The 22491-nt window shown below is 39.5% G+C and overlaps 1 long non-coding RNA gene and 1 pseudogene across 2 annotated transcripts; both read right to left on the reverse strand.

Annotated features, from left to right (window-relative positions):
• Nucleotides 1-396: 396 nt before the first annotated feature.
• LOC145496568 (uncharacterized) lies at nt 397-10158 on the reverse strand (annotated as a pseudogene). Its single transcript, XR_014050568.1, has 2 exons — nt 6074-10158; nt 397-4803 (listed from the first exon to the last, which is right to left on the reverse strand). The product of XR_014050568.1 is annotated as an uncharacterized LOC145496568 (transcript).
• Nucleotides 10158-21180, reverse strand: LOC145496594 (uncharacterized). Its single transcript, XR_014050572.1, has 3 exons — nt 17380-21180; nt 14628-14697; nt 10158-12073 (listed from the first exon to the last, which is right to left on the reverse strand). It is a non-coding gene; the product is annotated as an uncharacterized LOC145496594 (long non-coding RNA).
• Between the last annotated feature and the right edge of the window lie 1311 nt (nt 21181-22491).

Genomic DNA, 22491 nt, shown 5'->3' on the forward strand with positions numbered 1-22491 from the left:
TTTTTCTTGTAGTCAGAGGAGCAAACAAAGGATTGGAGAATGAGGGTACATGTACTCTTCCTCATCCGGCCTCTTTTGTTTTTTTGTCTCTATCAAATTTCCTCTTGAGTTTTGGAAGGCTGTCTGTCAAGTCAACATGGGCTTTTTAGCTAAGCACGTGACCCTGCAAAATTGAAAGAATTTCTTGACGCTGAACCTTCTTGTACTCGTCGTTATTTTCATGTTCAGTAAGCTCAAACTTGTTCTTTGAGATCCAACTTCGTTCAGTCTTGTAATGATCCGAACGTGAAGCAGAAAGCCCACAAGTGCTCGATGCTCAGCTTGTTTACTAACTCCTTTGCCTCGTCTAAATTCTTTGGAACTTGTAACGTATCCTCTGCTACCAAATGCGCTCTGCTACCAAATGTACGGCTCCATTAAAGAAGACAAACACACCGCTCCATTTCACTCTGAACATTATTGTTAGCTTGCTATTTTGTTGACGGTTTGTAGCTATCATGACTAGGAAAGTCGTTTTCGACTAAACACCCTTTTCATGTCATTGCATCAATTATATGTCCGGAAGAGAACCAAAATCGACACAGTGCATGTAGTACGTAATCGTCAACATCCTCACCATTTTTGCACCGGTGGAAACTCGTGAGTGAATATTCGAATAGTCTCGCTGTCTTTATATGCCGCCCAGCAAAACAGTTTCTTCGCCAAGTACATGCTAGCGCCCATCATTCCGCATTCCATGATCAAATGATAGATGCGTGGCTTGCCAACAATTCTGAAGTCCAAATGGCGGCTGCGATCATAAATAGAGATAGTAGCCTTATTGGGGTCGTATTCGTCACTGACATATCCCCTTGGATCTAGACATTCGTTGGACTTCAATCCCTCCCAAGTTTGCAACTTCACAATGAAACGACTTCCATCTTTTGGGGGCGGAGATGCATAGCGAGGGCCTGTTGGCTCCAAACTCGGATGTGTTCTACACACCATAATGCATTGCTTACCGCGAGGTACTTTTTCTTGAAAAAGTTCGATAGGAACTTCGATGGCATTTATTCTACCTGCAGCTTGGCAGATATACTTGTGTCTTTCCCAGTGCAGTTTCTGGCATTTCTTGCCACAATACCTCGCTGTCATACAACGCTGACACGATTTCAATTGGGCGTCACGTCGGAAGCAGAAATCACAACTTGTATTCGAGGCTGTTGCCTTCACGTTGGGCTGATTCTTGTCATTTTGGAAGCATTGATTGGTCTTCAACTGCGCTGACACTGTATTTGGAAAACTAACGTCGTAGTCCCAACTCAAGCCCTTGAACCCCTTTAAGAATTTTCCCTCTTCGTGTGTTTTGAAATAGACTTTAAATTCGTCTGGGAAAGAATACCCTTCGAAATATCGCAGTCCCTCGAAAAAAGCAGGCCCACAGTTATCATGGATGATGTTGTTCTCCAACAAACAGGCTGCTTTTCCAGGACTCTGTTTTCCAACTCTTATACCACCCATATTGTTGTTACATATCTCGTTGCCTTTGTAACAACCACCGGAGTTACACTGCACCCAGACTCCCCACCAAAAGTTCTTGAATATCAGGTTTTCCTCCAAAAGTATGTTATTAACATGAAACGACACTGTTACACCGTACCCACCGTTATGGTAAATTTTGTTTTTACGTATGACTACCTCCGAAAAACATGAAGGAGAGCCAGACACGTAGACACCTTCGTACTTATTGTCATAAATTTCGGAGTTTGTTATTATTGCTCCCTTTGCGAGAAGCCCCTCTTTACTTCCATACACGTGAATTCCCTCAGTGTTTCCATATATGAGGCACTCACTGACGTTTAAGCGTCCACCATAGAACACTTTTATCCCAGAGGAGTAACGTGGCTCCTTTCCATTTCCACTGACTTGACATTTTATTAGGGAGGATGACGAGCCAACTTCTTCCACTGTCATTCCTCCTCCTTGGCTATCCTTGAGTGTGCATTCAATGAGTACTGCCGTTCCCTGAACTACCAATGCTGATTCTATTGATGAGGTGCTCTTAAATTGGCACTTGCTGAACTCTACATTCCCATACGGTGCAACAAGAACTGAATGTTTTGCCAAAAAGGAAATGTTTTCAACAAAGCAATCCTCTCGAAAACGAATTGCACCGCATGATATTGTGACATCTAGTTCTCTACCAAAAGCAGCTAGAATGGTACCTAAGATATCACCAGTACAACGTATACCTAGGGTTGTCACGAGTAGCAGTAGGATGTTTGGAGTATGGCACGTCAGGTATTACATAATCTTCGGCAGTAAGAAGAACGACTTTCTTCCTCGAGCTTTTTCTTTTGTTTCTAATTAGAGAACGTTGTAGTGCTTCTGGAGAGTCAACAGCTTCCCAGTTTCCATCTAGATCTTTGAACACGTTGTAGAAGGCCGGATATCTATAACAACATTTTGCGTCACAATAGTATGCCATAGCGGCATAGCATAGAGCAGGAAGCTTTCTTCCAAGTCCATTTAGAGCCAAAGCTTTCCTTGTGTATCCTTTCCAGCACGTGGGCATCATGTGTATGTACTCCTCAGAATCTTGAAGACATTCTCCAAACTTTTCCAGTTTGAGGTACGCAGTTGCTCTATTGTTAAGGAGGCGTGCGTCTGGCATTTCAGTTTTCTTGCTTGCTTGAATTGCTTCAGTGTAAGTGTCGACAGCTTCTTTGAAACGTCCATCTTTAAAAAGCTTGTTTCCCTGTAAACGTATTTCATCTACGTTAGCACCACCACAATGTTGATTTTCCGAACTTTTAAACTTCCGATTCTCAATTGTAGGCCGAGATGAGTAGAAGATAATTTTCTGAACCATCTGAGAAAGAGGGAGAGCGTGAGGAAATAGGTTTCTTAGCCCCTCGAGAGAAAGGGGCACGCACTGCCTCGTACCCGCATCCAAAATTTGAAATGCCAATCTTTCGGCTTCCTTGGCTTCTTCTTGATGACCATGCACGCTTAATTTCACAGCGTTTTCGTATACAACACGAGATGTTTTGTTCGTTAAAATCAGTGTTTTAACTTCCCTTTCAATGTCTGATTTATCAAGTAAGGACTTGACATGATGCTGTAATTCTGAAGCGTGACTGGTTAATTTGGACCACAAGTAGAACCGAGAAGGATCAGCCACTGAAGCAGATACCTGCTCTTGCACACTTTCGACGACATCTGTGAGGATTTCGTCTGGCGATGGACAATCACGGAAAGAGCGATGAAGAAGTCGAATCGCTCTAAGCAATGACAAGGCATTTTCTTCAATGGTCATTCTATTTCGAACGACTTCCTGGACTAGGCGGTGCAAAGAAAGGGAATTGGCGCTCTTTCTCTGAAAAAGTGAAAACTTGGTTAAAATTTCCATGATTTGGGTTTTCATGAGAGAAAGGTTGATACTTTGACTAGATGGATTCTCAACAGAGAGCAATTCAGGGTTGATTAGCACTTCTTGAATTTCATGAGGTGCCAGGAAAGCAGAGGCTTGCACAAAAGAAGATGCTACTTCTCCATGGGGTGAATTCTTGACGTACTCAAAGTTCATAAGCCACGTGGTATGAACCGCCAGGCGGCTTTGGGACTCGTATTCCCATGATGGCTTTGCAGGATGCTGGCTCAGCAACTTTAATCTCTGACTTTTGTACCCTTCAAGATACTTACTCATGGGACACTGAAGGGCTTTCATATGGGCACCTGCCTGCTCTAAAGCAAGGGGTAAACAGCCAAGCTCATGCACCAGCGCATTTAAAGCTTCCTCCTGTCCTGTAACATTGTCAATGCCACTTCGGCTGACAAGAAATTTCTTTGCCTCTTCTTGGGAGAAAGAAAACATTTCAACACAGCAGGACGGCTCAATATTCAATGACTCGCAGACTTCCCTAGGTTCACGTCTTGTTGTTAGCAAAAGCTGTCCTTTTGCCTGTCTTTTCCAACGACCTGACAAAACTTTGCGCATTTGATCAGAGAGGTTTAATTGGTCGACATCATCAAGAACTAATAACCATGGCTTCTTTCGCTGGGAAATGCACTGTAGAACCTTAGACAGCGTCAAATCAAACGAGTCTGCCAACATTCCTAAACGTAATGCCAGGTCATTCATGGAGTTTTCGAACTTTCTGTCATCCTCCATGGAAATCCAAAATACGCCTCCATCGTATTCTGCTTTGTGTTTCCAGGCAAAGTGAGCTGCTAAGGTGGTCTTTCCACATCCACCGAGGCCGCAAATGGCTGCCATCTGTAACCCACTGTCCATCCCGAATGGTAAACACCGTTCCAGGAAATCAACTTCTTTTTCTCGCCCCGTAAACCATTTGTTTTCTTCCGGAACGTCAAAGACAACTTCTTTGGTATCTACTGAAGATGACAAACTGTCCACCTTTGTCCTAAGTACATCCAAATCTCTTTCCATATCCGCCCTTCTGATTTCGAGCGTTTTGCAGAGGCTCTCCTCTTGTTCCTGTCGTATTTGCCAGTGCAATTCCGATGTCCTAAGAAGTTCTTTCTGTTCCTTGACCTTCGCAGCCATTTCTTCCTTAACTACATCTTGCCAGAGCTTAAGGTCTTCGCAAGTTTTCTGCAGACTAGACTGCTCCTTTTCAAGAGAGACTATGGACCTGTGAAACTCAGACTTCAATAACGCAAGAGTAGAGCACACACTTTCTACATCTTTAACTTCCCTTTCACTGTAAACATCTATCGAATGATAAAGTCTTTGTATTTCATTGTGTACGAGGTGAAGAAGAGTGTCATCTAGTGGCTTACCAAGGCAAATATCTAGTCCTGTTTGAAGGGAAAAAGGCAGCCGCAACATTAAAAAAAGACACAAAGTAAATTTCAGACATCCCAAGACTGTTCCAACCGCTACTGATCTCAAAACTACATAGCCAAGTACAAACACTATTTGCTCATGTTATTTAAACTACATGTACTTCTCCAAAATAGCCTGGTTAGTAACACATGTTGTCAGTCAACCTAGTCCACGCTGATAGCAAATGTAATCAAGTCATAATCTCGACTTTCGACACAACTGAAAAAATGATTATAATTATGGAAAAACGGGCAGCAATCGAGTCTGATACCACTTTAAAAATTGCTCTGAGTTTCTGTGACATAAAATAAGAATTGTTCAAGACAAAAATTGTAATAGATCGTTTTCACGTGACGTCATCACTTTGTAAAATCCAAAACTAAAGAGCCACCAAAGTTTTTATCCTAATCAGGCATAAGAGGCGGTATATTTATATCTGTTTACAATTTTACAGCTCAATAGCGTGCTTCGTTTGGAACCCAGAGTATTTTGAATTTCAGGGTTATGGAGGTACGTGACACAGGGCTACGATCGAGTTTGTCTAAAAATATATACTTATCTCATGATTTTCAGCCTTTTTAGAAGTTAGAGCATTAGGAAAAGTGCTTATGTAAATGCTTGTTTGATCACTACTGATAATCAGTCGCCTAGATAGCCAAAGTAAGTTCCAGATGTTTACACTATTTTCCGGCCGCCATATTGGTGTACCACGGAGGTACACCAACATGGCGTTTTCATACTGGGCTCTGTACATATCTGCGAAACATTTCGACGAATATCTGAAGTTGGGGGAAACCCACAGGCCTAAAACTTGGAGAAGTGTCTTATTTAGTTATCTTCTATAACATCATAATTTCATAGCTTTTTCCACTGGATGGGTTTTGATTTATTTTTTTATTGCGTGACAGTGAAAACGATCTATAACATTCCCACTCCAGTGTGACATTGTTAGAGAATGAGTTAAAGAACTAAAACACATATGGCACTTGTAAAAGTTAAAGCTCGAATGACAAATTCTATATAGTATTTTAACACATCTGTCCACTTTTAAACGCCTTGCATGGATTTAAACTACCTCTTCTCCAATTGTTCTCAAATGTTAGAACTACCAATGCCTCGGGCATAAATGCAACCTACTCTACAGGGACGTTAGTAAAATGTAGAGAAATTCCTGTACCAGTTGCATTCGTGACAACTGTACTGTATAAGCAAGAAAACAATTTTGTTGTACTCCTAGCATACCTTGTTTCCTCCACAATTGGAGCTCACCAAGAATTCTTGTTTCATCGCCAGGCACAAATGCCAGGTTTGTGACAAGAGCCTCCATTAGGTGGAAGCAATTATCGTGATGCGCTTCGGTCCATTCTGCGAAGTCGCAATGAGCCCATTCATTGCGTACTTTAGATCTCACATCCTCAGCAAACGGTTTCACGGCAGTGAATGGCAAGGCTTCGCAAAGAACGGCTAGGGCGGCGGAAGCGTCAAAGGAACTGTCAAATGCGTTGAAATGTGCCATGAAAGGTTTCATAAACAACTTAGCCAGAGACACTTCATCCTTCACGCAGTAGTCATAGTGACGCGGATTTCGATGGAGAGTAGCGTTATTGTTGATGCTTTCATAGTTCAGTTTCAGTGTGCTTGGTGGAACTGTTTTCTGGTAAGCTGCAAACGTCTGCTTGTCTAATCCAAAGTTTCGCACCATATGCTGGTAGAATGGTGTCATTTCCTGTTGAATCTTATCTCTGAGGCATGGAGTGAGGACACTTTGCAGAGCAATACCCACCACTAACCATCGTCGCTGCTCTAGAGATGTCCCGGACATGGAAGCCATGCCTTTAATTTGTTATATCGTCCCCAGTTTGAGTACGAGCTGAATTTGGCGAGTTCCTACAACCAAGCAAGAAACAACTGAAACCGTTGAACGACTTAAACTCAGGGTCTACATGGTCTCCTTCTTCACGTATATTTCGGACGAAAAGTTTAGCTAGAAATGGCAAGATTTAAGAGTCACTGTCTGAGAAAACCGGGCAAAATCTGAAAAAGCTGAAAGATGGGGGTCGGCCAAATTATTCCATACTAACATCATAGATAGGTTAGGTTGACGTATGGATAAATATACTTAAGTTTGCTCTTCAAGCGTTTGGTACAGGAGATATGAGATCCAATCTCCATCACCCCCTCAGGTCCTAGTTTTTCTGGTAAATTTGACCCAAATTTGACATCCAGCAAAAACTGTAAAATTTAGCGAACGAAGTTCGTGTTTTCTATCTGATATAATTGGACATAGAACTTCTTGTAAGAAGTGAGAGATATGAGAAATAAGCACAAGTCAGTCTACATCATTTAGTTTTCGAATACCTATATTTCGTATCTGCGAATAAGCAACAAATGAGCCATTTTCAACTTCCCGCAGAACGCACAACTAAAACTTCAGCAATAATCGGATGCCAAAACCAAACACTCTTACCTTCCCTCTATCACAAACAGCAATAATCTTTTTGGGCCATTCAAACACCAAGATACTACATCACCTCCATTTCTCCTACCAGTCGATGTCATATACAGCACGACACGACGCAAGCAATGTGCTGTTTAAGCCGCTCCTGGATTTCGCATTGGGTTTGTCCGAAGTTGAGTATATACAGTTCATCAAATTAGTTCCACAAAAAATTTCAAATCCCTTCTCTTTCGAATTTAACGGAGAGAAAATAGGAAAACACGAAAATGAACACAACGACGCCATGCTGAATTTTTTGACTCGGGACAGACTGGGAACTAGTTGACTGGTGGTACAGGAGGGATGGGTGATTGTTCGACTCTGCTTTCATGAGAAAGCTTTTTGATTGAAGCAAGGCTGGTCTAGGTTCATACCGTAGGTGGCAATGTCTAACGAACTATTAGGAAATGAAGATACGACCGAGAGGTACCAAACATTTTCGTTGCTTAATTTTAAACGGCCTAAGGGAAAATCGTTTTGGCATTTAATTTGCATTTTGTGGGCTTTGAATAGGCGAAGTTTCCAGGTTAAGCAATCTTGTACCGTCAAAGACGGGATTGCAACGAATCAAACAAGAGCCAAAAACACAATAGTAATTTTGAGTGACAATACCGTAGCCCAGTTTAAAGTCTTGTTTGCAAATTCACTTGTAGAAACTCAATTTTTTTTGTCGAGGAAAAGGTTGTTGTTATTCATCGTGGTAGATGCAATAATAAAGTGTGTTATCGTTTGTCTCACGATGTAGTCACTTGAGGTGTAGATCGCGACGTTTCGACTGCTTACTGCTAGTCTTCTTCAGGCGATAAGGTCGACTGATTGCACGGTATCATTTATATCACAAAGGTCGGTTGTGATTGGTGCATTTCGATCCTCCTATTGTTCCATTGTTCCGGCGAGCAGCTGTTCCCTCAGTGGTCCGCTGTTGTACCGTTCTCCCGTTGTTGTGTTTTTTGATTGTGGGTATCCATGCTTCCTCCCTGTCGATGTTATTAGGGTGAAGTCTTATGTGAATAGCTTCCTTGACCCTACGTGTGTACCAGTGAGGATCTCGATCAATAAACTTGACCTCATTCCAGATAGGATAGTGGCCGGTCTCGTGGGTGTGTTCAGAAACGGCGGAGATCTGGGTACGGGCGAGTCGTATATGTGGTGTAGACTGACTTGTGCTTATTTCTCATATCTCTCGCTTCTTACAAGAAGTTCTATGTCCAATTATATCAGATAGAAAACACGAACTTCGTTCGCTAAATTTTACAGTTTTTGCTGGATGTCAAATTTGGGTCAAATTTACCAGAAAAACTAGGACCTGAGGGGGTGATGGAGATTGGATCTCATATCTCCTATACCAAAACACTTGAATAGCAAACTTTAGTATATTTATCCATAAGTCAACCTAACCTATCTATGATGTTAGTATGGAATAATTTGGCCGACCCCCATCTTTGACCACCTGCCTGGTTTTCTCATACAATAACTCTTAAGACAATTCAGAACCTCTTCGGTTCATTGATCATTGTTAAATAATATAGATGTGTACGGGAAATGAAGATAAGATCAAGGTAAGTAAGTGCCTTGATCTTCTGGTGAGAAAATATACCCAGTGTTTCTATTAAACAATTGGATTATGAGCTCGAGATTTCTATCGCGTGATAGTCAACTATCATACATAGAAATCGAGAGCGAATAATTACAAATAATACCTGTTTTAGTATAAATCTACTAGTCGTTCAAAACTTTATCTAAATCCTCTTCACAGACACCTCGAAAACGCCAAGAAGCTGCCGTTATTTTGTTAACAAGCGCACACTACTATGCTACTCACTATCTATCACAGATTAGTATAAATCTACAAGCGTTCTACCACGATTGCTGTTCTCTGATTGGCTATGCTACTCACTATCTATTCTGTGATAGATGATGAGTAGCATGGTGTCTGTGAAGAGTGTTTAGTAGATTTATACTAAAACAATTGGATTATTCGCTCTCGATTTCTATGCGTGATAGTGCGCCCTCGTCAACTATCACGCGATAGAAATCGAGATAGCTAGTGAGTAGCGTAGCCAATCAGAGAATGGCATTCGTGATAGAAAGCCAGTAGATTTATATTATAAAACTTAAGTATAAATCAACTCGCTCTCACGAAATCCATTCACGTAATTGCTTCGTTACTCGCTATCTTTTCTTTTGTAGCTTGTAACTAGCCTAGCAGTGAGCGGTTGTTAAGAACACGGCGGCCGCTTCTTTCTGTTTTCAAGTGTCTGTGAAGAAATCGACGGAAATTTCGAGCTGGCTCATAATCTAACTGTTAAATAGAACACGAATGGATGGAAGTTTAAATGGACACTCTCGCTTTTCTCCATTTTTGGTCCGAGCAGTACTAAAATTATGGTCGGGTAGTCCTACGCTCATTTAAGAAATGCTCCCAGAGCAGCAAGATGAAAATACTAAGTGAATTGTCGAAGGGGGAGTGAACTGTTAGTAAAGTGGAATCCTGATTTCTCGAACCCTCGATTTTTCGAACCTCCGGATAACTGGAACTCGAAAAGACGTTTGCCTCACCTCAGTCAAGAATCAATTTTTTGTTTCCCTTGGAAGCTTGAAAAACCGTGATTCCAATAGTTTTTTTCGCCATTTTTCTGAGACAACATCAAAATTTGAGACCTTTCACATGAGAAACCCATTATGGCACTCTTTTTAATAGTGCTTTAGTGCAACCAGTTCATTAACAAAGGTTTGCATCAACGAGGTTTTGACTTTTCGAAGTCATGTTCATGATAGTGCCCCTTTAAGAGATGGCTGCTGCAGGTGAACGTTTCTATTGTTCCCCCCCCCCCCCCTACCCCGAAATATCTCCAGGAGTGTTTCTGTAAACTTGATATAAACACGGATGAAGTGATTAATAGAGAAAACATTGTAGAAAAAAGAAATAAAATTAACTCGTTTATAAGGAAACGAAAACAAACAGAGGTTACAAACATTATAAATAGACAACGCATGGTCTAAAAAACTTAACTGTACCGCTCGCACCAGCGGAGTGAGGGAGCACCGTGCGCGCGTAGCCGTTTAATTATAAACAATTATTGGTTGAGGTTTTTGTGATATCCAGAATAATCAAGGTCGAGGTAAGGGTTATCAGCCGAAGCCACGGGCGGCGGGACGGGCGGGGGAGAACACTCTGCGACGCCTGGCACTCTTTGTGTATGTAGATGATCTAACGAAAAATGACGTCACATCCGGTAAAAAAGCGGGCTGAGCGGCAAAATCAAATTTGAATATGCCATGAACCCCTTAAAAAAGGCAAGAGGATAGTTTTAACGGCGATTCAGTAATTTGGACATGCCGTGTTTTTTCTCAGTTATAATCAAATTTATTTTCCGTTTCAACAGTGTTAAATGTCATCAACACTAAGTTCCAATAAAGGCCTACAAAAGAGGTGCCTTTTCTATTAAAATGGCACAAATGTATACAAAAGAGTAAGAGGTGATGGACCTTGAGATGGAGCTTCCCCATTTGAAACTTTGTATAATACCCCCTCTCCCCCCCGCCCCCCTTGTGTAACAAAGATGTTCAAATTATTGTTTTGTGGAAAAAGGCAATTATTGAAAAAAAAAAGTACCAAGGGATTCAATGATGAATATCAATGCAAATTCCATTTGTATTTTGAATTAAAATGGATATTAACAGTATCGACAACAGTATAACCATACTTTGCAGCTTCACAGTGAGACCCAAAATGATAATGAAAACATAACATTTTAACATTAACTTACATGTTTGCCCCTTCCCTTGTACCTTGTGATATTTCGAGGGGAATTCTCAAAAGGTACCCCCCCCCCAAAAAAAAAAAAAATCAAATACTATACAAAAATAACTTTTTTTACCTTGAAAATGATCTCAAAATCAAATCAAATCAAAACATCGCTTTTTTTTATGGCTAGCTTTTATCTTAAAATGTAAGTAAGTAGAAATCTTTAATGAGGATACCAACATCACAGTAGAGTAGTTTACAGAAGGGTCCTCAAAAATTACCTAGATAAAAATAACAACAAATTGAGAAATATAAAATATAAAAAGATCATGAATTAAAAAATCTAAGAATATACATACAAAAGTTAGAAAAAAACTAATTAAAAACGTTCATAAAACGGCTTTAGACAAGCCACGTTTGTTAGGAAAATAAAAACGTTCAAGGGAAAAATGAACAGGAAAAAACAACAATTATTTTTCAGAAAAGCTACTAAATGAAATATTTTTTTAACTTACATATCGTGTTGGTCAATAGAATTTGTTTTCACACTTTCAAACAAAAGAAAACACCACAGAAAGGAGAATTACAATTGTTGTTGTGTCTGAGCTGCATTTTTAAATGAAAACATTTCTCATAAAAAAATTTTCAAATTATATTCTTACCAGTACGACAACACACCAAATACATTTTGGAGACAGGAGTACTTAACTTAATAAAGTTGATGTAGTGAAATTTTCCATTTAACTTTTGTAAACCTCTTACAGAATGCAACTGTTGGTTAGGTTGCACTTTACTGACAAGGAATTAAATCAGAACAGAGTGGCTTCGTATCTTTATTGTAATTTCCATTATCAGTAGAGAAATTACACTTGGACAGGTCCACTGATACTCTTACATGTATGTTAAACATGGGAAAAGCAGGTTGCATCATCTACATCATGGCATTGCAATTGTATGCCTGTGTGGGGTGTATAGCTTAAGGCCAGGAGGTAACCACCTAAGAAAAGACAAACATAAATTTATCATGTTATCGTTTCAGTGACTCACCCTAAATGAGACATTCACTAAAATTAAACATCAATCGAGAACTTTTAAGAGACTTCCATCAGTTACAAGAAGACTAACTAGACAAATGTAAAACAATATAATTTGCTACAATCATGGACAAAAGTCTTGGGACAAATTGCTCTTTCGGCGCATTTGCACACAGGCCAGGCGCGAATACAACTTCACCTGCCTAACTTCGGCCCCCCCCCCTCCCCCCCCCCCACCCTCCGTACAATGTTAACAACTAGTACCTGCAATTTCACCTGATTTTCAACATTGTGTTGGGTGGGGAGGGGGGACAGCAACGCGCTTTTAAAGGATATAGCAGCGTTTTTTTCAAACTTCAGTTCTAAAACACAGATAATTCGTTACATCACATAAGTGTCCTAAGGACTTTAGTCCACGATTGTAGTAATGACCTTTCTCCGTAGTAAAATGTTTGTTAGTAATGACCTGACAAAAGGGTTTCAGAGCAAAAGTCCAGTGTAAAAATGTTATCTTAACAGAAAAAAATACTTTTAGTTTAACAAAAGAAATTCAGAAGAAAACTGAAGAAAAACTCAGTGCTTCTGACTTGTTTGTATTTCTCTTGTGAGTAATTGCCCATTTACCACCTTAATAAACAAGATATAATGTATAATTTTTACCTCTGCTTTAAACTTTTCAAACAGGTCTGCAGTTTGTTTTCACTTTCAGAGGGGTTCTTAAAATTCCCAAGCACACCACCTGCCCCCCTCCCCCCCTCAGCACGTATTCCTACTTCCCATAGCCAGGATCCCATTCAACCCCCAACATTACCATAATACTCACATACTAACAATTATATGATCTTTTTCTCATTTTGTACAGACCTAAATCCAAATATCAGATCTCTGAGTTTTTGATCCACTTCATCTTCACTTAAGGCCATGAAAGTAATCATTGAACATTTCTAGCATTTCCTTATATTTGTTGATCAACATTTATTATTGCTCTTAGATTTCCCCTTCCCCTTTGATGGAATTAAATTGGTTTAAAAAAATATACTGGTTTTAAAACAAATTAAAGCAGAGGTAAAACATTGAGCCATAAAACTACTATAATTTTGGTATGAGGTCTGTTAGAAGTCTGTTTATCGGTTTCGCTTCCATTGTGGATAAGTCGTTTGCAAGGTGCCGGTAATTGTTGACATCTGTTAAGAGGCGTTTGTTCTAGGTTAGTGTACCAGCTTTCTAGAGTCAGTCGTTGAAAATAGTTGGTACTGTAGGTTGAGCACTGAGCAGAGTCCCAGTCAATGTTGTGGTTTGTCAGTTGATGATGTGGAGCAATGTGATTGTTGGCATCACCATTTCTCGTGGCTCGTTTGTTAAGGTTTCTGCCAGTCTCACCAATGTAGGAAGCCTGGCAGTCGGAACATTTGATCTTGTAAACTGCTCCCTGTCTGTTGTTAGGTTCGTCCCTGTCTTTAACGTTAGTCAGTAAGTGTTGTAACGTAGTTGTAGGCTTGTGGGCTACACGGATGTTGTAGACAGACTTCTAACAGACCGACTTAATTTGACTAAAAATAGACGGACCAAAAACCAACCAATTTGACTAACAATAGACAGATCCAAACCGACCAATCACTGACTTTACACGAGTCTTTCAGCCAATACCATCATGGCTTAACTGGCCAATCACGTTCAACGGACCAAACTTATAACATCGACTGACAAACACTATTCACTTGACTCTGAAGATGACTTCTGCTCAGGTTGTCGAAACATCAGTCACCAACAACAGTTCTTTTCAGAACTACCCTCGCCCGGATGATCACACTATACAAACTACTGATACTCCTGGGTTCAAACCATTTACTATGTTACAGTGCAACTACTTAGATTGACCTACATTGTCAGAGACAAAAACCTACAAACATCTAACCAAAGGCCAGTGAGGATATTGACAGTTTTGCTTTTGCCACCAATCACCCTGCCTCAAAACTAGAGAAGATATTAACAAAAGCAATAACAAAACCAACCTCTGTCAATTCAATAGGTAAAAGTAAATTCTGCATAAGAGCCAAATGGCCCACCAGGCTGGAGCTTAATATCCTGGTTTCTGTAGCATGAAGCAACTAGGAGTAATTCTACTCCCCTTTTATGGGATGCTAGTCCATCGCAGGGTTCAAACCCCAGCATTAAGTTCACCAGTACCCATTTATACACCAGGATAGAGAGAGGCACTGTGAGAGTACAGTGTCTTGCTCAAAAACACAACACAATGCCCCCGGCCAGGGCTTGAACCTAGACCACTTAATGTGGAGACATTAGTGCACTAACCATGAGGCCAACGCGCCTCCATAATTCAGTAAACACACCAAATTTCCTCCAACATTCCCTTCAGTACCTAACTGTAAATGCCAACAACATAAATTCAACTCAATGCTTAATAACATGGTAATACCATCAAATTTTAACCCTGTGTTTGAAATTTTTTTAGGAGTATCACCTAGAATTCCACAAAAGATTAAAAATGCTGTTTACCTTTTGCAAATATCTGCATTCCATCCTTGGAATTTCCAATAACCTCCTTGGGGGTGCACATGGATATTTTCTAGAACCACACAATGAAAAATTAGTCACAAACTTTAAGATAAACTAAATTATAAGTCTGAACCTGCATATAAGAAGCTAGTGTTTTAGAACCTACAGGCTAGAAAATATAAGAACCTGTTCAGCCTTGCAAAGAAAAATCAGTATTTCTTATAGAAAAAAATCACTCCACTTTCGATGGTCTAAATTCTGGATTTTAATTATGTGAGAAACTTCTGACAAAATATTGTGTATATATAATGTTTTCTTTGATTTACATTTTTTTGGATTTTCACTATTTGTCAAAAGGTTTTCCATAAAGCTACAGGTTAGGGCAACACAGACAAATCAAAATCTAAATATCTTCTGAAATAAAATATAGAAATGTATCAGTGATGTTCCTCTGAAAAATATGAACCTATAAAGGACCTAATCAGCCTGAATTGTGAAAAACTACCCTAAAATATAAGAACCTCTTCAGCCTGACCTTCAAAATTCTGGGTTCGTTAGTGAAGGATTCTACTGTAACTTGTGAAGACATGATTGTTCTTTGCAGTTATATACACAACTTAAACAAAAGTGAAATTAAAGCATGAAAAAAATTAAGCCGTGAACAGGATTTGAACTCATGACCTCTGCGATACCAGTGAATTATTACTTAATTACAGGAGGTAACTTTGTGGTTGAGTCAAGTCTTGATGTGTGTTTGCATTTTAAACTGAAAATATGTGAACTAAATCCAACAAAATGTATATTAAATCTGGGCCAGTTCAGCACAATTTAATACAAAATTTTAATCAGCCACAAAAAAAAATGTTAGCAGCTGATATTACCAGGCGTCTGGGAGGGCTATACTTTTATAAAGCACCTGGCAACAAGTACTATTTTGGTTTACCACTGGAAGATAATAGAGAGTGCTGAGATAGATAAGCCTTGGTAATTTGTGGGATAGGGGATAACCAACCTCCAAATAATAGAGTTATGGGACTTCACTATCAAAATAATGCATGCCCATTGTAAATTGCATAAATTACAGTACTCCTGAAATATACCAGAATTTTGCTTTGTGGGTTAGCTCAAATTCACTTTTTCCTCTACGAGGTACAAATATTCTAAAAACAACCAAATGATACTGACAATTCTAAATTACAGTGGAATCCTGTTAATCTGCACGGTCACCAATGGGCCACATAAATCTGACTAACAGTGACTAACAGCATTAACAGTGTGGCCGTATTAAAGGGGTTCTGACTGAGCTTTTGTTTGAGCCAGAATAAAGTGACCGTAAAACGAGGTAGCTGTGTTAACAGGGTGGCCATAAGGTGGGGTTCCACTATGGTGGTAAAGATGATCATCTCAAACACCTACCCAAAAAAGATTTTGGAAAGTATAGTTTGCATAATCAGTTGGACAACACGCAACTTCAGGGCCCAGAGCTGACTAGAGACATTCCATTTCAAATCCCCCCCCCCCCCCCAACCCCGCTGCACCCCACCGGCACACTCACAAGATAAGTCAAATTTGCCACCTACAGAAGAGTTAAAGTGCAGAAATAACAGTTTCCTAGCTCCTTCAAAAGCTCTTGTCAACAGGGGAAGAGCGAGTGTGGAAATAAAATAGAATGGCCCTTAGGGCCGCAGTTTATACAGTCTTGGGTACCTGAGAAAACCCTTCCCCCAAGTTTCCCTGGTCAAGCTAACTTTTGACTTATTTCTTTTTAAATTTAACCCACCATTCACATGAAGATTGCAAACCATAAGGGCCAGACAACTCAGGTGGGTGAGTTGTCTTACCTTGGCAGGTAGAGTAACCCTGGCAGGCAGGACAACTGTTCTTCATATAAACAGCACTGGGCTGTCATTAAGTTTGAGTCACCCACTGCCTTGGTCCTCACACCTGTAACAAACTTGTTACTTTGTGGGTGAATTGTACCAAGAACAGGCAAGTTCGCCCGAAACATCAAGGGCTCATCAAGGATACCGAGCCATAAACAGGTGTTACAGGTTACAGCCCTTAATGACAGCCCTTAATGACAGCCCTGAGCAGTTTGGCTCGCCGAACCGGGACAACTCTCAGTGTGACGAGTGTCACATAATGCCTCGATTTAAGATTTAACGCTGAAATTTGTATCAAAGATGAGAAAATTAACTAAGCAAAACCCACTATGATTGAATGACCGAGGGCAAAGAGGGATATTTCCACATTTGATTATTTAATTTGGGTTATGAATAATTGTGCAGGGTCAACTATGACTCGGCCTACAGGGACAACGTTTTCACAAATAAACACTTGATAAAGTTGCTTTAGGAGGAAGGTTGTGTTGCGCATTCAAGGCCATATAAATCCATGGGACCTTACTGCTACTGTCATGTGTTGCCTCAAAGAACACCCCGCCCATGATTTTTATAGGGGGAAAAGAGTGACCAGGGAGGCACCTGAACACCCTAATAAGACCTGATGTTAGGACTTCAATGGCAGATTCCTTCTGATGGCTCGGATGTGAGAAGAGGAATAGAACTTAAACATATTCCTCAAATTTTTAAACTGTTCCTTAAGCTTCCTGAGGCGTGAATTTAAAAGCACCGACAGTAATTAATTCATGCCATGAAAGAGACCGATGACCCCGAAGTACCAATATACCTGTGCTGTATCGTACTGAAAACAAGCATTTTCAATGAGAGATGCAGGAATATGGGATACTGACCTTCAGCATGCGATCCAGCTCTTCTACCAATGCACGTGAGCCAAGAGCAACAAAAGCTAATGACAGCAACTTTCAGAACTTATGGGCTTCTGGTAATTACGTTCCTGCTGTACACAGTGCAAACTATGGCCAGCAATACTTCATCCAGGTTGCTGTTAACATTATAGGCTATTGCACTTAGTGTTATCACTAAATCACGAACAACAAGAACCAAAAGTCGGAACAACATCAGTTTTAATGTGTATAATCTGCCATTCAATGACAGAAGGTTATTTTCCTTTAAAACAATACTAAACTGTTCTCTTTTTCCAAAATTTGTTGCTAAAAAAGTCGACAAAATGTACTTGCAACATCTTTCTATCCTGACAGTATGAAAGGACACGAAACTGATAGTTTAATATTAGACAGAAATCGTGCCTAGTCGAAACGCCATTTTCCCACCATGGGAAACGAGCTGCAAAGCGCAGTTTAGACTGCATTTGACTTCTGCCCCACCCCTGGCCAAAGCCAAAGGCTGAGGCTGATAACTCTCACCAAGACCTTGATCATCCAGGATATCACAAAAACCAAATCTAATCATTGTTTTATTATACATTGAACAGAAAAAAAGTGCTTATGCTTCACTGATGGCAAGCAACACAAAGTGTGTGAGCTTGACATGATAATACCCTTAGAAGTCATGTACCGTGGTTATACATGACATGATTACCCGTGACCTTGAGTGTCCCTGAATTGACATGATCTGCAGCTAGATGACATCACAGCCGCTGATTTTGAAAATTTACTGTACGCTTTTGGCCAATCAGAAAAGAGATAGTAAGTTCAATGTATAATAATAAACAATTATTGAATGAGAGTTTTGCAATATCCAGAATATTTGAGGTTGAGTTAGGGGTTATCAGCGGAAGCTGAAGGCTGAGGCTGACAACCCTTACCAAGACCTTGATTATTCTGGATGTCACAACCACTGAATCGTAACATACACATTTGTCATTGAGTTTTGCTATTTAAGCAAAAATTATCACTCTAGAGCTCCAACAAAGTGAAACATGTACATGTACTTTGTCTAATCTAATGACTGCACAATTAGCAAAACGCAGCTTTCTTGGCTGCCATTTTATTGTCACGCAATGCAAAAACTAATGAACTCAAGCATGCTCTCAATTTCAACATGAAGAACCTTTTCTAGCTAAAACTGTATACATGCAACTTCAAGTTCCTAGAGGTTCATTATTATATATGATAAAACTAAAAACGTGAAATAGGTGATTTTTTAAAAATTTGAAATATGACATCACAAGGAAACCAGAAGTTGATCTTTTTCACTGTCACGCAATTTTAAATTAAATCAAAAACTATTCAGTGGATCACTTCAAGAAAATAATATAGGAGATGAATAATGGTTGCACTTTTTCCAACTTTTAGGTCTGAGCATGATCCCAGGCTTTTGAAATTCTTTGAAATGTTCCACACAAATTTCTAAGAGCCCAGTATCAGGAGCCGCATATAGGTGTATTGTACCTTGTATTCCAACAACATGGGGGCAGGAAAATAGTGTGAACATCAGGCCGTGGTTGTTTGAAGGCTGAATAACTCTGTCCAACGGATAAATCGCTACCCGGGCAGTAAGTGTTGACAAAACAAACCATTAGCTATCTGCCAGATAGTGATTTATTCAGTGGATAGCAATATCCATGTTTCGAACAACCCAGGCCTGCGACTTTCTTTCACCGACTTTGGTCATCTAGGCAACTGATTATCTGTACTGAACAAACAAACATTTATATAAACTCTTTTCCTGTGTGAAAAAATCACAAGATAAATACTTTTTTAAGGCGATTGTAACTTTATGTCACACACTGTCATAACTATGAAATTCAAAATGCACTTGTTTCCAAACTAAGGATGCTACTGAGCTGAAAAATTGTTCACATATAAACATTTCACACCTCTTATGCCTGATGAGGACAAAAAACTTTAAATTTAGTGGCTCTAGCTTTGGATCGAACTTGATGTCATCATATGAAAATGGTCTCTACATATGTCACGCAATACATAGAGGATATTACAGGGTGGGAAGAAGATATGAATTTTATGTTCGAGTGGCAAGAACCATATCTCACTCGTTCACTGTGCTCACTCGTCAGATATTGTTTTTGCCACAAGAACATAAAATTCATGTATTTGAGCTAATGTGTAATGTTCTTTTTATTATATACATGTAGACATGCTGATTACACCGTTTTTGACTATTTTCTGAAGATTTCCGACTACATTCCAAAGATTTTTCAAAATTGTTCCGAAGGCCAGATGAACGTTTCCAAGCATTTTCCGAACATTTTCCGCAGATTGCCAAAGACTGCCGAAGACGACCGAAGAAGATCCGAACATGTTTCAATCTTACACCAACAAATTTAAGTGTCATTAAAGGGGGAAAAGAGAACTGTTATCAAACATGATATCTTCACATGTGAGGGTATCATATCTTCACATGTGACTCGGATATATCATATATATTGTTTTTATCAATTTGTTACCACTCGGTGTACACTGTACCACTGACTTTTATATAATAAAGATCGTTATCCTAAGAGTAAATGTCAGTAAAGGATCAAAAATCGAGGACACAGCTCAAAATTTGCCCATACTTTGTACTTTGTCCTTACATATGACAAGGATGTTCGTTTATTAAAATTCTCACTTGTTTGTCTTTAGGAGAAATCAACTTGAGACAGTTTACGGTATTTTCTTGAACAAAACCTTCAAAATTGTCATAATTGGAGGCGTTGCAAGTCAGCTCCTCGCAAGTTTTAAATCAGTTTCACACTATTAAATCCTATTTGTCTGATGCTTCTGCAACTGAATGACAGCACAATCAACTCATAACTGTTCCTTATACAAATATAATATGTGCACCTACTGAGCTTCTCTGAAATGGATTCGTTGGTACTTCAAACAAACGTGCCAAAAAATGCCCGTTGTACGCAATGAATCCGACTTAAAAATCTCCTGAGACACATGTAACTGTTGAAGGATGGCTTCAACTTTCTGCCTTTTTTTTCCCTTGGGATCTCAACCATTTTAACACAAAGACACGAAGTCTGTACAAGAAGAAAATTGCTGTTTACTATAATTTTAAAATTATATCTCTTTATGTTCCAGAGATGATCAAGTTTTTAAGATAGACAAATGACATCACAAACTCGACCAAATTTGAATCAAATAGGATGAACAAACTGTCTTGCCCAATTTGAATCAGAAATGTCTGACTCTTGGCAATACAATTCAACTAGAGCTCCTCAATATGAGCCTAACATTTTTGTTACCGTGGCAACATACTGGGTTCCAGACCTCCCCGATATTAATGACTTTTCTGCCCACCCTTTGAATTTTAAATTGATATTTGCTAATGGTGCCCAATCTGCATGACCCAGCAAGCAAATAAATATGTCAGGTTGAGTTCATGGCCTTCTTTTGTCTTTCAGCCTGACTGCAAAGGCGGGCTATATCGGTATGTGCAGCCCCAAAGGGTATGGTTTTACAGCCATTAAGAAAATAGGGTATCAAGGTCAACTACCTTGATAATTATTATTTACAATTAATACTTCAGACTTTATCACCTGATGACTTTGATGGTGTGGAAGTTATTTTGGAACAGTTATACACGTAAATAAGAACTGATGATTATTACAAACTGAGAGGTGTTTCATGCAATAAGAAAATCAAAGTATTTGGGTTACTTTACATTTTTTGTTACCTTTATGCACCTGTCACTGTATAACCCCCAACCCCTCCCCCCCCCCCCCCACCCCAAGGAAACATGGGGCATGCGTGGGGCTTTGTGGGGGCTTTGACTCTCTGCCTTGCTCAAGGGGGTGGGGGATTAACTCATTTTAGTCCTTTGCTTTCCTTTAGCTTGAGGGGTGGGGGATTTGTACATTTTTGCAGAATTAAATGATGATTCAGGAGATGACGTCCTTTGTCCCTGTGGACAGCCAAATAATCATGAAAACATGATAGGATGTGACAGCATGAATTGCAGCATGAAGTGGTACCATTTTTTAAGTGCAGGGATTGATAACACTGTACCAGAGGGAAAATGGCTGTGCATTTCCTGCAGAAAAATTAAGGATATTAAAGTGGTACTATGATCAAATTTTTACTCCTTGAGAATTTAGGTATATCACATAGAATTCCATGAAAGAATAAAAACACCTTTACCATTTGCAAATATTTAAGTTTGAAAAGTGTGCAAAATATGCAAATTAATGACTGATGACATCATATAATGCAGCACAGACCATTGGAACTTGCACGTAGGCTAACAGCTCTACAGGAAACACACCTACGGTTATAAAAAAGTTTGTTCCCATGGCAACTCACTCCTTCCTAGTCCCCACCCACTTGATTTCAATAGTCAGTGATTTTCAGCTCGAAAATCATTAAACAAGGCCACAAACTCGAGCTAACATATTTATATGCTTGCTGGATCATGCATATAAGGCACCATTAGCAAATATCAAAATGGAACACCTAAGGTGGCCAGAAAAGCCTTTAATATTGGGGAGGTCTGGAACCCAGTACATTGCCATGGTAACAAAACTGTTAAGCTTGTATTGTGGAGCACATTTAGTAGAATCTTACTGCAAGGAATGAAACATTTCTTGAACAAATTGGCTGAGATATCTGTCTTCGTCATATTTGATTAAAATTTGGTGAGTGTATGACTTCATCCCTTGGCTAGTTTGCATATTTTTAAAACTTGAATATCTCTGGAATGAAAATAGATACATGTATTTGAAAATAGTAAACAGCATTTTTCCTGTCATAGACTACTTATTTTTCTTTTAAACTGGTTTTGATAGTACCACTTTAAAAAAATTAATATTTCAATCACACTTCTGAAGTCTGTCCCCTGTATGTGAGACATTATCCCCATTTGGTAGGGGCTTGACCAGAAAATATGTCCCCTATATGTGGGGCATCATCCTTGTTTCATTTAACTCTAGGGCTTATGTCCCATGTTTCCCCCCCTCTGGGGGGGGGCGGTTTACAGTGATAGCTGCATTATGTTATGCTTGTCATTTAATATACAGATTTTGATAGCAAAAT

This window comes from Orbicella franksi, chromosome 9 (genome assembly GCF_964199315.1).
Source record: "Orbicella franksi chromosome 9, jaOrbFran1.1, whole genome shotgun sequence".
Classification (NCBI taxonomy): Eukaryota; Metazoa; Cnidaria; class Anthozoa; order Scleractinia; family Merulinidae; genus Orbicella; species Orbicella franksi.